This window comes from Balaenoptera borealis (genome assembly GCF_965194805.1).
Source record: "Balaenoptera borealis genome assembly, contig: HAP1_SCAFFOLD_701, whole genome shotgun sequence".
NCBI classification, from domain to species: Eukaryota; Metazoa; Chordata; class Mammalia; order Artiodactyla; family Balaenopteridae; genus Balaenoptera; species Balaenoptera borealis.
The window spans coordinates 381,451-396,303 of NW_028123499.1; the positions used below are offsets into that span (position 1 = coordinate 381,451).

Consider the following 14,853-nt stretch of genomic DNA (forward strand, 5'->3'; position numbering starts at 1 on the left):
ATACCCAGCCCCGAGTTACATTCTGCACCCATCCTGGATTCCCCTGACCTCTTAAATGATTTTTTTAAATTTGTTTATATTAATATTTACTATTTGAGCTGTAAAGCTCTATGGAATTTTACAAATGCTTAGTGTCATGTATCTGCAATGAAAGTATACAGCATTGTTTTGAAACGCTGAACATATTCCCTGTGTTTCATCATCATTTCTAGCCCTTCTTTAATCTACTGGCCATTACTGATTTACCATGCCTATAGGTTCTGTCATTTCCAGATGTCATATAAGTGGAATAATTCAGTATGTAGACTTTTGCTACTGGCTTCTTTCATTTTACCCTATACATTTAATATTCATCCATATCCTTTCATGGCATTTTAGTTCATTTATTTTTCTTCATTGAATAATATTGCACTGTTTGAATGTACCACATTTTGTTTATCCATTCATCTATTTCTCTCTTGATTGTCTTTGTCCCTTGTGAAATACCAGTTGACTGCATTTCTGTGCATCTCCTTCTGGGCTGTTTATATGGTTTAATTGATCTATGTGTCTATTCTTGAGCCAATATCATGCTCTCTTGATTACTGTAGCTTTATAGTAATTCTTGAAATCAGGAATTGTTAGCACTACAGCTATGCTGTTAATCTTCTATTATTGTTTTGGCAATTTTAGGTCTTTCTCCTTTCCACATTAACTTGATATTAGTGTGTCAATATCAAGAAAATAGCTCACTGGAATTTTGATTGGAATTGCATGGAATATATAGATACAGTTAAGAAGAATAAACATCTTAATAATATTGATTTTTCCAGTCAGTATACACAGAATAACTCTTGATTTATTTAATCTTTGGTTTCTTTTATCAGCATTTTATAGTTTTGCACATATAGTTCCTATACATATTTTGTTAGATTTATATTTAAGTACTTCATCTTTATGGTACAATATACATGGTATGTTTTTTTTTGTTTTTAATATTAACTAGAAATTTATTTTATTTATTTATTTTATTTATTTTTGGCTGTGGTGGGTTTTTGTTTCTGTGCGAGGGCTTTCTCTAGTTGCGGCAAGCGGGGGCCACTCTTCATCGCGGTGCGCGGGCCTCTCACTATCGCGGCCTCTCTTGTTGCAGGGCACAGGCTCCAGACGCGCAGGCTCAGTAGTTGTGGCTCACGGGCCCAGTTGCTCCGCGGCACGTGGGATCTTCCCAGACCAGGGCTCGAACCCGTGTCCCCTGCATTGGCAGGCAGATTCTCAACCACTGCACCACCAGGGAAGCCCAACATGGTATGTTTTAATTTCAAATTTCATTGACTTATTAAATGTATGTGTGTTTATATTTATATGTACGGTATATATACAAAATACATATATATGTATGTATAGCATATACACAAGAATATATACTAAACCATGAAACCTAGAATATATACTAAACCATGTTATAGTCCTTTATTATTTCCATAATTTTCCAAAATTATATTTTTCTGCAGAGACAATCATGTCATCTGCAAGTATAGACAGCTTTATTTAATCCTTTCCAAGCCAAATACTTTCTCTTTTTTTTTCTTTCTTGTTTTAATGTACTAGCTAAAAATCTCAGTAAAACGGAGAGTAGGAAGAGTAAAAGAGAATATCTTTCGTTTTTTCTGGATTTTAGTGAGAAAGTTTTCAACTTCTTAACATGATATATAAATATTTTTATTTCACATAATGCTTGTGTCTGGTTTTGGTATTATGGTAATGCTGACCTCATAGAATGAGTTTCCTCAGCTTCTGTTTTCTGGAAGGGATTGTGGTAATTGGCACCATTTCTTTTGATTTGGTAAAATTCACCGGTGACTATCTGAACTGAAGGTTTCTTTTTTGGAAGGTTTTTGATTATTGATACAATTTTTTTTTAATAGATATGGGCCTGATCAGATGACCTGTCTCTCCTTGTGTAACTTTTAAGCATTTGTGTCTGTGAAAAAATCATTCTGTTTCATCTAAATTATAGAGTTCTGCTTGTTGTTCTTTACTGCCTTTTTAACATTCATGAAACAGGTCAGGATGACATCTCTTTAATTTCTGATATTGGTAATTATTTTTTCTTTTCTTTTCTTTTTCTGTTAACCTGGCTAGAGGTTTATCAGTTTTGCTGGTCTTTTCAAAGAAGTTTTTGGTTTCATTGATTTTCTCTACTAAAGTTTTCAGTTTCAATAACTTATGCTCACGTATGTATTATTTCTTTTTACTTTCTGCTTACACTAATATTAAATTGTTCTTCATTCTCTAGTTTCCTGAGGTGGAGCTCAGATTACTGATTATAGATCTTTCTTCTTTCTGAATATATGCACTTAATTTTCCTCTCAGCACTGCTTTCTCTGTATCTACAATTTTTTTTAAATTTTTAATTCTATATTATTGCTTTTTAAAATTCCTCTTGAGACTCTTCTCTGTGAACCACATGAGCTTGAGAAAAATGTATATTTTATTGTTGTTGAGTGGAGTATTCTATAAATGCCAATTATATTAGTTTGATTGCTATTACTGTCCAGGTCAAGTCTATCCTTACTGATTCTGTACCTACTTGATCTATCAGTTTTTGCTTCACATATATTGAAAGCTTGATGTCAGATTCCACAACTTTTGGAGTTTTATGTCTTTTTGGAGAATTGATACTTTTATTAATATGTAATGTCCCACCTTTTCCTTGGTATTTTTAATTAAAAAAATTTTTTTTTAACATCTTTATTGGAGTATAATTGCTCTACAATGTTGTGTTAGTTTCTGCTGTATAACAAAGTGAATCAGCTATATGTATACATATATCCCCATATCTCCTCCCTCTTGCATCTCCCTCCCACCCTCCCTATCCCACCCCTCTAGGTGGTCACAAAGCACCGAGCTGATCTCCCTGTGCTATGCAGCTGCTTCCCACCAGCTATCTATTTTACATTTGGTAGTGTCTATATGTCAATGACACTCTCTCACTTCGTCTCAGCTTACCCCCACTGGAATGGTTTTGACCCAGAAAGAATGTCACCAATAAACAGTCTCAGTGTGAAACAAGATAGAGAACAACCCCTCAGGGAGCTCACTGTAAGGCTGGAGGCAAGGCCCCTCCTACACTTTTCTTCACTCCCACATGGAGCAAAAGACTCAGTTATGTGTTTAGTCCAAATCTTGTAAAGCAGCACTGGCTGTAGGGGCTAACCCTGCCCTTTGTTTCCAGGTGTCCCAAGCTGATTCTTAAATCAGCCTTGTTGAAATTAATATGCCTACTCCAAAGTTTTTAGTTTAGTATTAACTTAATATGCCTTTCTTATTCTCTTTACATTTTTTGAATTATTGGAATTTATTTTTAGAATAGTTTTGAGCTTGCAGAAAACTTGAGCAGCATGTTCAGAGTTCCCATATACTCCCCCTCCCAATCCTTCCCTTGCCCTCATTATTAACATCTTGCCTTGGTGTGGTAAGCACGTTAAAATTGAACCTACATTGATACATTGTTATAAAATAAAGTCAGTTATTTTAAGGGCTCACATTCTTTGTGATCTACAGTTCTGTGGGTTTTGTCAAAGGCATGATGTTATGTACCCACCATTACCACCACAGCATGTGGAATAGTTTTACTGCCCTGAAAATCCTGTCTGCTCTAGCTGTTCATCCTTCCCTCCTCCCCTCCCCAATCCCTGGCAGATTGTTCTTTTTTTCACTGTGAATATGATAAATTCCAGATTTTCTCCAAATATATTACGGCAGATTATACTCCAACACATGGAAGGGAAGTATTATCACAGTAGTTTTTTTTCAAATATAATCAGACTGGGTTTATGCCTCTCCTACAAAGATTGATAATAATAAAAGTATATTGTCTCTAACACTTGTTCACCTGAGTTTGGATTATATAAGAACTACTGAAATAGGCCACCAATCTTCCAACTCTTGTGCTAGAAAGAGCCTCTTTTTTTTTTTTTTTTTTTTGTCTAAACCATACTAGCCTCTAATGAATTCAGCCAATTAAAGGAACTAAAGGTTTCTTTTCTCATTGTTCCTATGATCTATGTACTCTGTGTGCCTACAAGATGCCAGTATTAAGAGTTCATTCCTTGCATATTCTCTGTCCATCACCACTGCCCTATGCTATGAGGAAGTGCTTCTTCTCCACCCCTCACTTGGGTTACAGAAGGATTAGTCTGTATAACCACTTACTCTAGGCTAAGTGAGGTCTTTGAGTGCCTCATAAGGCCTCTTTAGCCATAGTTCTTGATGCTCTGGACTTATTGGCATGTTCATAGGAGTTTTTGTGGAAATGTAGTTACCTGGAAGTGCTGAGGTGTTTGTTCGCTTGTTTGAAACTTGAGTAACGTAAACACCTTGTTCTTCTGCTTAATCCCCAAGGATTGACATGGGGATGGTTCAATTTCTCCTTTTAGTATATTCAGTAGACTAATGCAGCAATGTGCTGTGTTCTCCTTCAATAGTCCTTGTTACTCCCATTTACTACCCACATGGGTAAGAAAGCTGTCCTACATGTTTATCTCAAACTTACATGGAGAAATTTGAGAAGAGTCAATTAGTAGAACCATCCATAATGTCAACTACTCGTAAGGGTCTATAGAGGCAAACATAGATACATATATCCATGTCTGTCTGTCTATCTATCTATCTATCTATCTATATCTCCTCTGGAAATTTTTTTCCGTGATACATTAGTTGGTGGGAACGAATTTTTCATAGAATATGTAAAGGCCATTCTGTGTGTACATGTTTGTATATATTTCATAATTTTCCATGTATATGTAGATAGAAATCTACACACCAAAGTTCTACTTCATTTATGTAATTATTAAGGTTATTTTTATAATGAAATGTTAAGATTTCAAAGAATTTTTATCTCCTAATTTTCTCCCAAATATTAATTGAATTACATAGGGGAACATGTAATCTAAATTCCTAAATAGTTATATCAATATTGATGCTGATTTTCAACGCTTTTTTCATCAAGTGTATATATTAATAAGATGTGTGAAATTTTTTAATTCTAGTAATAGCTTTAGGTATAGATTTTTTTTTTTGATCTCTATGTGTGTGGTGTGTTTTATTATATATTAGTCTCTTAAATCAAATAGAAAACAAAAAGTGGAGCTACAAACCAAAGTTACAACAGGATTAGCTTTTCTCATCGCCCGTCTATCTACTTTTGCCAGAGGTCTTTATTTCTTCATAAGGCTTTGAGCTACTGTGCAGGGTCCTTGACTCCAACCTGAAGAACTCCCTGTGGCAGGCGGGTCTGGTGGTTAAGAACTCTTGATTAACTGGGAATGTCTTGATTTCTCCCTCATTTTCGAAGGAAAGTTTTGCTAGATATAGGATTCTTGGTTGATGGTTTCTTTCCTTCAACACTTGAAGTACATTGAGCCATGCCATCTGGCCTCCGAGGCTCCTGATGAGAAATCTGCTCATGACCTTCCTGGCAAATCTTCTCTCAGCTTCATAGAACTTTCATAATGTACCTTATCGTGTCTTATGCAGCAGAACATTTTGTATAGTATCGTGAAGTCAGTTAAGTTGTAACATTATTTTGAGACCAGAATTTAAGGAAAAGGAATTGAATATTTCAAGTGTAGACATTATGAGGTCTTTAAAATTATTACAGATTTTCAAACGAGAAATAAAAAGGCCACTGAAGTATCCTACAGATTTTAATTTATAACAAAGTGAATACCAATATCTAATAACACACGTAAAGAAAAATTTCTTTGGGATCCTTTTTCCTAAGTGTAAAGGGGCCTTGAACTCAAGAAGTGAGAAAACCCCTGTGGTTTACCCCCAGCTGTGATGCGTCCATTTCTTGCTCTGACCTCAGAGTGCACCACTGTGATGTACTTCACAGAGCCCTGTAAAAGGGGCAGCTGGGCCCAGGTTTTTGGTCCTTAGAGCCCAGGAAGCTGCTTTTGGTGACCTGACGGCCTTGGACCTACAGTTAGCTTGTTTTTTCCTTGTTTCTGCCATTTTGTTGATTTATTTTTCTCTTTTCTCTACTCTTTTTTATCTTTCTCATTTTTCTTTCTTCTTTGCCTTTTTCTCATTTTTCTCTCTTTATCATTTCTTTTAGTTTTAAATTTTTTCTTCTCAAGTTTTTGGTGTTTCTTTTCCATTTCTTCTGCTTTCTTTTCTTCCTTTCTTCTTTTTCTCATTTGTATCTTAATTTTAGTTAGTATTGCTAGATTAGTACAGTTAGCATAGTCAGTACTGTTGTTATAGTTAGCATAGCTGGTGTAGTTAATACTTGATTAGCATAGTTAGTGTAGTTAGTGCTAGTTAGCGCTGTTGGTACAGTTAGCGTAGTTAGCGTTGTTAGTAGAGACAGCACACTTAGCACTGTTAGTACAGTTAGCATTGTTAGTTAGCGTAGTTAGCGTTCTAGGTAGTGCTGTCAGTCAGTGTAGTTAGCAGGTCACCATGATGCAGGGCCTCACAGCCAACTCTGCTGACAAGGAGGCTCATATTGATGGCTTTGAGATCCTCCGCACCATTGGTGAAGGCACCTTCGGTAAAGTGAAGTTGGCGCGGCACATTCTGACCGGGACACAGGTGGCTCTCAAGGTGATTAAGAAAAGGCGTCAGAGCGTCGCAAGTGTCCAGGCACTTTTCCGGGAAGTGTGCGGTATGAAGCTCCTGAATCACCCCAATATTGTAAAACTGCTGGGGGCGATTAACACAGAGGAGGCATTTATTCTGGTGATGGAGTACCTCAGTGGGGGGGACATGTACCACTATTTGAAGATCCATGGCCGTATGACAGAGGTGGAGGCCCGAGGCCCATTCCAGCAGCTGCTCTCCGCCCTGCAGCACTGCCACCAGAGGGGCATCGTGCATCGGGACCTGAAGCCAGAGAACATCCTCTTTGATTCCAACATGAATATCAAACTTACAGACTTTGGCTTCAGCAACAAGTGTGATGACTCTGGACAAATGGACACAATCTGCGGCACACCCCCTTACTGTGCCCCGGAAATCTTCCTGGGGCAGAGCTACAGCGGCCCTGCGGTGGACGTGTGGAGCCTGGGAGTAGTGCTCTACGCCATGGTAACTGGGTGCCAGCCCTTTTGGGGAAAAGACTACCAGGAGCTGCGGAAGCAAGTCCTACAAGGGAAATACCACATCCCACCTTATCTGTCTTTGGAGATAAGGGATCTATTACAAAAAATGATTGCCCTCAACCCCAGTGACAGAGGCACCTTACCTGACCTCATGAGTCATGCTTGGTTAAACATGGGCCAGAAGGAGCCACTCCAGCCACCCTGTGAAGAGGACCTGAAGGTGACAACGGTGACGACTCCGGGCTTGACTTGCGACCAGATCCAGGATGCTGGAACAGGCAGTGTGAGCGCCAAGAAACCCCAGGTAGGGGCCTCCATCGTAACTGTGAGGCCCTTCTGTCGCGGGGACCTCAGCGGCAGTGAACTTGAGCCTTCTCAAAGCCCTGTGGTGTCCCCCCTGAAAAGCAGGTGGCTCTACCAGGGAGAAAACGTGCAGCTGCAGGAAGACCAGCAGGCGGAGCAGAAGACCGGTGAGTCTGCCTGTCCCCCACCCAGCCTGGAGGCGAGGACTGCCACCCCCAGCCCAGCCCCCCAGTGTGGCACTGGGACATCCCCCTCCACCAGCAGCAGGATTGGAGCCCCAGAGGGAACCAGCTGCCCCCCGGGTGTGTCCAACACTGGAGGGTCCTCCCACACTGGGCAGCCTGAGAGTGTGTCCTCATCCACTCCCTCTGGCCACAGCCAGAAAAAGCAAGGGGTGGCTAGGAGAATCTGGAACTTTGTTTTGAAACATCTTTGTTGCAAGCTGCCCAGCAAGAGGCGTCATAATAAAGTGAGCCCATGTGAACCCCATGCATGACCGAGGCAGGAAGGTCAGGCCGCCGTGCTCCCTGGGGCCCGGTCCAGTGGAAGATGAGGGTGTTCTCTGCGCGGCCTTCAGAAGCATCGTATCCAAGACCCTGGCCAGCTCAGAGGATGGTCCGGAGCAGCCCGGGCGACCGAAAGCGAGGCCACCGTGGCTGCAGGTCTGCCCCTCAACCCCCACCTGGGTGAAACTTCAGAGACTGGACTGTCATTCCTGGGTCACGTCTCCCCTCCCCCACTCTTCTGTCTTCCGTGTTGGTGGGGGAGGGGGATAGTTCTTGTTCCAAGGACTCCTTGGTTCTTCCAATTCTAGTTAATAAACTTGATGCTCGGGCTTCCCTGGTGGCGCAGTGGTTGAGAATCTGCCCGCCAATGCAGGGGACACGGGTTCGAGCCCTGGTCTGGGAAGATCCCATGTGCCGCGGAGCAGCTGGGCCCGTGAGCCACAATTACTGAGCCTGTGCATCTGGAGCCTGTGCTCCGCAACAAGAGAGGCCGCGACAGTGAGAGGCCCGCGCACCGCGATGAAGAGTGGCCCCCGCTTGCCACAACTAGAGAAAGCCCTAGCACAGAAACTAAGACCCAACACAGCCATAAATAGATAAATAAATACTTTTAAAAAAAAACAAAAAAAACTTGATGCTCCAGAAAGATGTATCACACCCTGCTTTGCATCTGCTGTGATGTATAGTGCTCAAGGAGACACCTAGAAAGACAGAAGCTGAGAGATTGGAGTGTGGATGCACAAATAGAGTTACTAGGAATGGGAGAAGTACAATTTAAACTCAGTTACTGGGGCGCACACTTCCACTCCAGCACAACGCAGTGCTTTACATGTTTACATGGCCCCAAGGTATTATAGGACACATTCCCATTAGCTCTGTTGCTTCTGGGCCGTGCTCAGGAACTAGGTCAATACAGATGCTCCTGGGTGGGGATCCAGCGTCCACACTGCTCAGTTCCATCCTTTTCCATAAGCCCGAGCTCACCCCCAGCCTCCTCCCCACAAACAGGTGGAGGTCAGCTCATGACTCTCACAATCCTCAGGTTCTTCCAACCTGCTTTCATCCTTGGGGAAAACCAGCCAATTGTTGGCTTGTCTTTCCCAAAGTTATCATCCTCTTTATTTCTAATGTGGAACACCTACCTCTTTATTCAATTTCAGATTTTATAAAATACTGGAAAAGTCTTTGGCTTTAAGCTGCTTTTTTCTGCTTTCCTACAACAAATGTCCATTGAGAAAGAAAACAGAAAATCATTATCTAATTGAAATTGTAGGAGCAAATATATGTAGAAAAAATATATATACCTTAATACTGTCCCATTTGTATACGTATTTCTGATCAGTGCCATTTGTATAGCTTCACTATTAATTGTCAATTCCTTTGGGGTAACCTGGAGTCCCTACTGACATGCAAACATTCTCTGAGAAAACAGCACTGCTATTACCACTTAACTATGCTTTAAGGTAAATTAATTTGTCAGCTTTGTTGGTATGACCACTGACAGTCACTAGACTGCAGCTCGTTAAGATTGGTTATAAAATGTGTTTTGCTGGAGGGTGGGGGAGAGGAAGTTTCTGAGCCCAGTTGATATTCTCAGACTAATTCACAGTGTGGTCTTGGGGGCTGTTCCTGTCTCTGCAATAGAAGCGGCCAGAGAGTGAAGAATTACAAGAACATTTACTTCCTTCATTTCCTCTTTAGTTCTAAATATATCTCAATGTCCAAAAATAAAAGGCTATGTAATATATTTCCAGTTTTTCTTTATGAATAGGATCAGTAAATAATTAATAAAAGCAAATTAAAAGTGAACTTGTCACAAAGGGAACAATCCTTTGTCTGACATTAGTGAACAGCCTGGTTTTTAATATAAAATATTTTATAAAAGAAAATTATGCTGAGTTGCACTCAGGGTAATTAACTTTTCAGATGCAATAGCTTTAAACTATTTATGTTGCTTGAGAATAATTACTTGTAAGCAATTTGTTTCAATTTTATAAACTAGGGCCAGTTATTATAGGTATTACAGAAGCAGTAATTGCTATTCAGCAGGGTGACGCTTTGCTCTGTCCTCTCAGCGACTCCTGGTTGGAGATACGGGGGCACAGGACGGTAGGGAATTTGTAGCTGCTTTGCTTTTAACATCATTGTGTTAAGGCTGCAAGAGACTAGCTTATAAAGTATGAGAGTCAGGCAAAGAGTTTGAACCTACACTATAAAATCCTGTAGTTCTACCCTCTTTACAATATCTGGCAAATCATTCATTTCACTAGGTTTATAGAGAGCCATTTAGTAAAATGAAATGGGTATCCTATGGGTAAAGATCTAATGTCTAGTGCAATCTAGGGCATTATAGTGCTACCTTCCAGCTCTTCTCTCCCAGTGTCTTATACTGGAGTTAGTGATGTGCACATATCTATTCATAGTTCCTCATTCCAATGAACTGTAAGGTCTTGAAATTGAAGGCATGACTTAGCAAAACTTTTTTCAAGGAGCAGGCACACAGAATATGAGTGCTGATTACATTTCATAATTAAATTCATTTTTTTTCTAATATAAACATTGAATTTCTCCTTAGCTTTCATACTAAGAAGACCTTGCAACTCACAAGATTTGACAAATAACTCACCTCTTTGATTACATGTTTATTTGCATATTACTTTTTACCTGATATGAGAAAGAACACAGCTAAATACAGTTGTACTGGGAGTTTTGTACACGTGTGGAGGGATGAGAGAGAAAGGGTGTCGCTAACAATGGATTCTGACAGCAAGAGGGAGGCAGGAGGTCCTTAAGGACAATCCCTATGATTAGTTAGTGGTGGAGCTGAGGGGGGTCTGTATTCCAGTGATGTTTGTTTTGGTTCTGTTTTTATCCTCATAATTGTGTATCTGAGCAGCAACCCCCTGATTGGTTTTGTATTGGTTATTAATTATTTACTAATTATTAATTATTAATACAACCTCTGTATATATTTTGTAAAATTTATCTATATTTTATAAAACATATTTTATGTTATTTATTAGATAAAACTTTTTGTAATCTTGTAAAAAACATTAGCAAGGGTTAAAATGATCATCCAATTTTTTTTCTCTATAGTAAATATAACAGGGACTTTTGGAAGAAAGAACCATTTTAATGTGTGTAATCTTCCTAAACTGTATATGTGGGAATCCATATGAAAATGCCAGGCTGGCCAAACCTACTAGATACATAAATACATACTCGTTAAAATGTTGAATGATGGTTCAAAATCATGGCTCAGTTTGGAACCATGACTAGAAAGAGCTAGGAGAATGGCAGTTAGATAAATACTTAGTATTTCTAAAGGGATGTGGGACACAGTACCTCTTAAACATGGCATGCCCAAGAGTCACATGAAAAGGAATTGTAGTAAAGGGGTTTTGACTTTTCAATTCTCATTCAAGATTATAAACCAACTCTGGAATCATATGTGAACCATACCTAATCCTTGCTTGTTGCTCAACCTATTGTGTCTAACTCTGAGAAGCAGATTTCAGAGGGACAAAGGGAAAGAAGTTTGCAACACTAGGCCTATGAATTAAGCCCTGCTTAGTTCTCCTCTTTGATTTTACTGTGTACTGATATAGTATACGTCAAAGCATTTTATATAATCTGCACACCAAAGAATTCACACTGAAATGTGGTTATGGCACTAAAACTATCTTGCCAAAAGCCATTCTCCACAGAAGAGGAGTGAATGTGTGTTCCCAAACTTAACTTAAAGTGATAACTTGATAAAATCCTTTGAATATCGGATGTGACTGGTGTGTAAACTAGATAGTGTCCTATTCAAAGATGCTTCAGGGTGTTTCCTGAAATAGATGTACTTATTTGGATTGGCTATATTTTCTGTCACTCCCTGTCTGAATTACAGGAAGCGCCTCATCATTAGGTGACCTGATTTGACCCCAGTTCCTCTCCCACAACTTCTCTATATGGTAGCCAGAATTGTCATTAACAAACAGAAGTTCAGTCTTTCTAAATTAGCTCCCATTTCACTCTGAATATAAACCAAACTCTTCAAAATGACTTAAAAGCCCCACATGATTACCCCTCCCTTAGTTCTCAGACATCTCACATCACTGAGATGCAGCGGGAGCTCCGGTTCACCTTCTGCTTCTCCGGTGACACTAGCTTCATAGCTTTCTCCAAACATACCAGACAAGTTCCACATTTAGGATTTTGCTCTGACTCTGAATGGGTCAATTTTCCCCAAATAGCTTCATGGGTGAAGTCCCTCACTTCTTCAAATTTTTGGCTCAACTATCACCAAAAGGAGGTCTACCCATACCAGCCTAAGTAAAAGTAGAATCCACCCCCAGGCCCCGCCTACAATTGAAAACCCTTTCCTTGTTCTTTCATTCCATAAGGCTCATGGCCTTTTAATGTAAAATATCATTTATGTGTCCATGTTTATCATTATCTGCTGCCCCATCGCTTCTAGAATATAAGCTCCACAAAGGCAGGCATCTTTGTTTGATTCACTAAAGTATCTTTGGAAAGTGAAATAAAACCTGGCTCATTGTGGGCCATCAATACATTTTTTTTTTTAAGTTGAATTAAATGAAAAGGAGACAGGAACAAATCATGTTTTGGCCTACATGTAAATGATAGCATTAAATTGTCAATTGTCCTTGGAAATAATTGGAGAAAAGTTAGAAAATCTTTTTTTTCCCCCCTTTAAAAATCAGCAAATTGTATAGAATTGAGAATTTACCTTGGAGCAATTTAGAATCCATGTGTTGTTTGAATTTTGACTAAGCAATGTCTTTAAGTTCACCAAATTAATCAAGCAAACAAACCTGAGTCTAAATGCAGACTTCCTTACGAAGTACATATTAAATGATCTTACAAGTATAGGAGGGAACTGCTCCCAGGAGTGGGGTTGACCGGTGTCAGAAGCTAATAAAGGTTTGAATATTAAAATAAATAGAATTAAATTAAATTAAGCCTTAATGATCATGAACAATGAAGTAAGTTTCCAATGCTATATATCAGAAAGACCTTCCTAAGAAAAAATGTCATTTGATTAGTTTCAATAAGCTTTATTATGCTCAACAAATCAAGGGATGATCTACTTAATTTTTCATATTAAAAGTTTGCTCTCCAATAGGAGAGCTCAGGAACTGTGGGGTCTATCATATATATTACTTTCCTTAAATTTCCTTTCTCTTGCATGCACTTTTTTAGTAAATTAATGGCAGGGTACAGCTGGATGCTTCTGGAGATGTTAATCTTTGATATCATTGAAGTGTGGACCTAATAAGAAATTAGACCTCTTGACCCAAAATGGGCTTAAGATGTGCATAATTGTAAACATTTGGATGTAATGAGGGGCTGGATTTGGGAGGTGAGCAATAGACCAGAAAGCAGTAAGTATGGCCTTCTGGGGTGAAATAACTGACAAATGATAGATTGGTCTATATTGTGTAACCTAGAGAAAGAGAGCAGAGCAGAGTAACTAGAGCACAGGCTCTGCCTGGAACCAGACAGACTGGATTCAGAGCAAGCTCTAGCATTTATTCAAATTCTGCCCCATAATTTCCTACTGTCTCAGCCTCTGGAGCTGTAATCTCTTCCTCCTTAACTCAGTAAAGTGAGTGGGTCTGCTCACATTCTTCTGCTTCTGAAAATTGTTCCAGCCAGAAAGTTTAGGTGATTGTAGAGCTAATAATGTTTATTTCCTTTCTGCCAAGGAGTATCACATCACGTTCCCAATGTTTTGGAGTCAATAGTTTGATTTTGCCCAGTTCTCCTGTTGTTTGAAGTCAAAAGTTAAGTCTATTCTTTGTTATTTTATCATGGCTTGAAGAGGAATTCTCTTATTTACTTAAATTTCTATATCACCATTTACAACCTAGCCTACCTAGGCTTACAAGAAAAACCTTACTTCTCTCCTCCACTTATGCTACCCTCTTTTATAATCCTGGTAAGGTTGCCTTTGTCAATCCACAAGATTGATGAATTTGAAATGATAAATAATTAAATCCCAATTTTTAAACCATATTTTCTGTTGTAGTGCTCGAATTCATCCAGTCATAATATCTCACCTCTTGATCTCTTACTGATCACTGGTCATAAACTATATTCACCTGAATTTGGCTTGCCTTCCTTCCTTCTTTCTTTCCTTCCTTTATCTTTCTTTTACTAGGGCCGCCTCCAAATGGTTATCATGAAAGCAAGTCAAACTCAACAGTCCAAAATAAAATTCATCAAATTTCTTCATTAAATCAACTTATTTTATGGTGGTTTTTACTTCATTAAATGGCACCAACAGCTATCCTAAGCATCTTCATCTCTTCCAACATCCATTCACTTACCAATTCCAGTCAACTCCACCTCCTAGATAATTTTGGATTCTATATTTACATTCTACCCAAATTGTCACAATTCCAGGTCAGTTATTCCTCTTAACCTGAATGATTGCAATGACATCTTAATCTGTTTGCCTGTCTACTTCCAATCTATATTGCAGTCAAAATTTAAAATTTATTTTTAAATATAAATCTTAAAAATATAAACCATACTTTATTACCTGTTCAGTGAAAACTCTTAATAGTTTCCCATTTCCCTTAGGGAAGGGAAAGCTACTTAACATTTGGCATTTGAACCCTGTTGACATCTGTAACATTGTATTCTCAGCCTTCCCACTGTTGACAGAAATAATAAAAAATCTATAATAATAATAGAGAAATGTTTTATTCCAGCCAAAATGAGGACTACAGCCTGGAAGACAGCCTCTCAGATAGCTGTGAGGAACTTCTCTATAGAAGCATGGTTTTCAGTATAGTTTTATATCTTGTCAGAACAAAAAAAGCAAGGAAGGTACATTCCTTCCAGGTTTAAGGGGGAAAAAAAAGACAGAATAGTATGTACACAGTGGATCAGTGTGGCCTTGACACCTGGGAAGGGAGTCTTACCATTGAAGGAAT

The 14,853-nt window shown here is 39.0% G+C and overlaps 1 long non-coding RNA gene across 10 annotated transcripts in view; it reads left to right on the forward strand.

Annotated features, from left to right (window-relative positions):
* LOC309621566 overlaps window positions 1–3,866 on the forward strand; it is a 204,555-nt gene extending 200,689 nt beyond the window's left edge. For all 10 annotated transcript variants that reach the window (XR_014240094.1, XR_014240095.1, XR_014240096.1 and 7 more), the window contains one exon: window positions 1,133–3,866. This is a non-coding gene — a long non-coding RNA (uncharacterized lncRNA). The remainder of the gene's footprint in view (window positions 1–1,132) is intronic.
* Window positions 3,867–14,853: the final 10,987 nt, after the last annotated feature.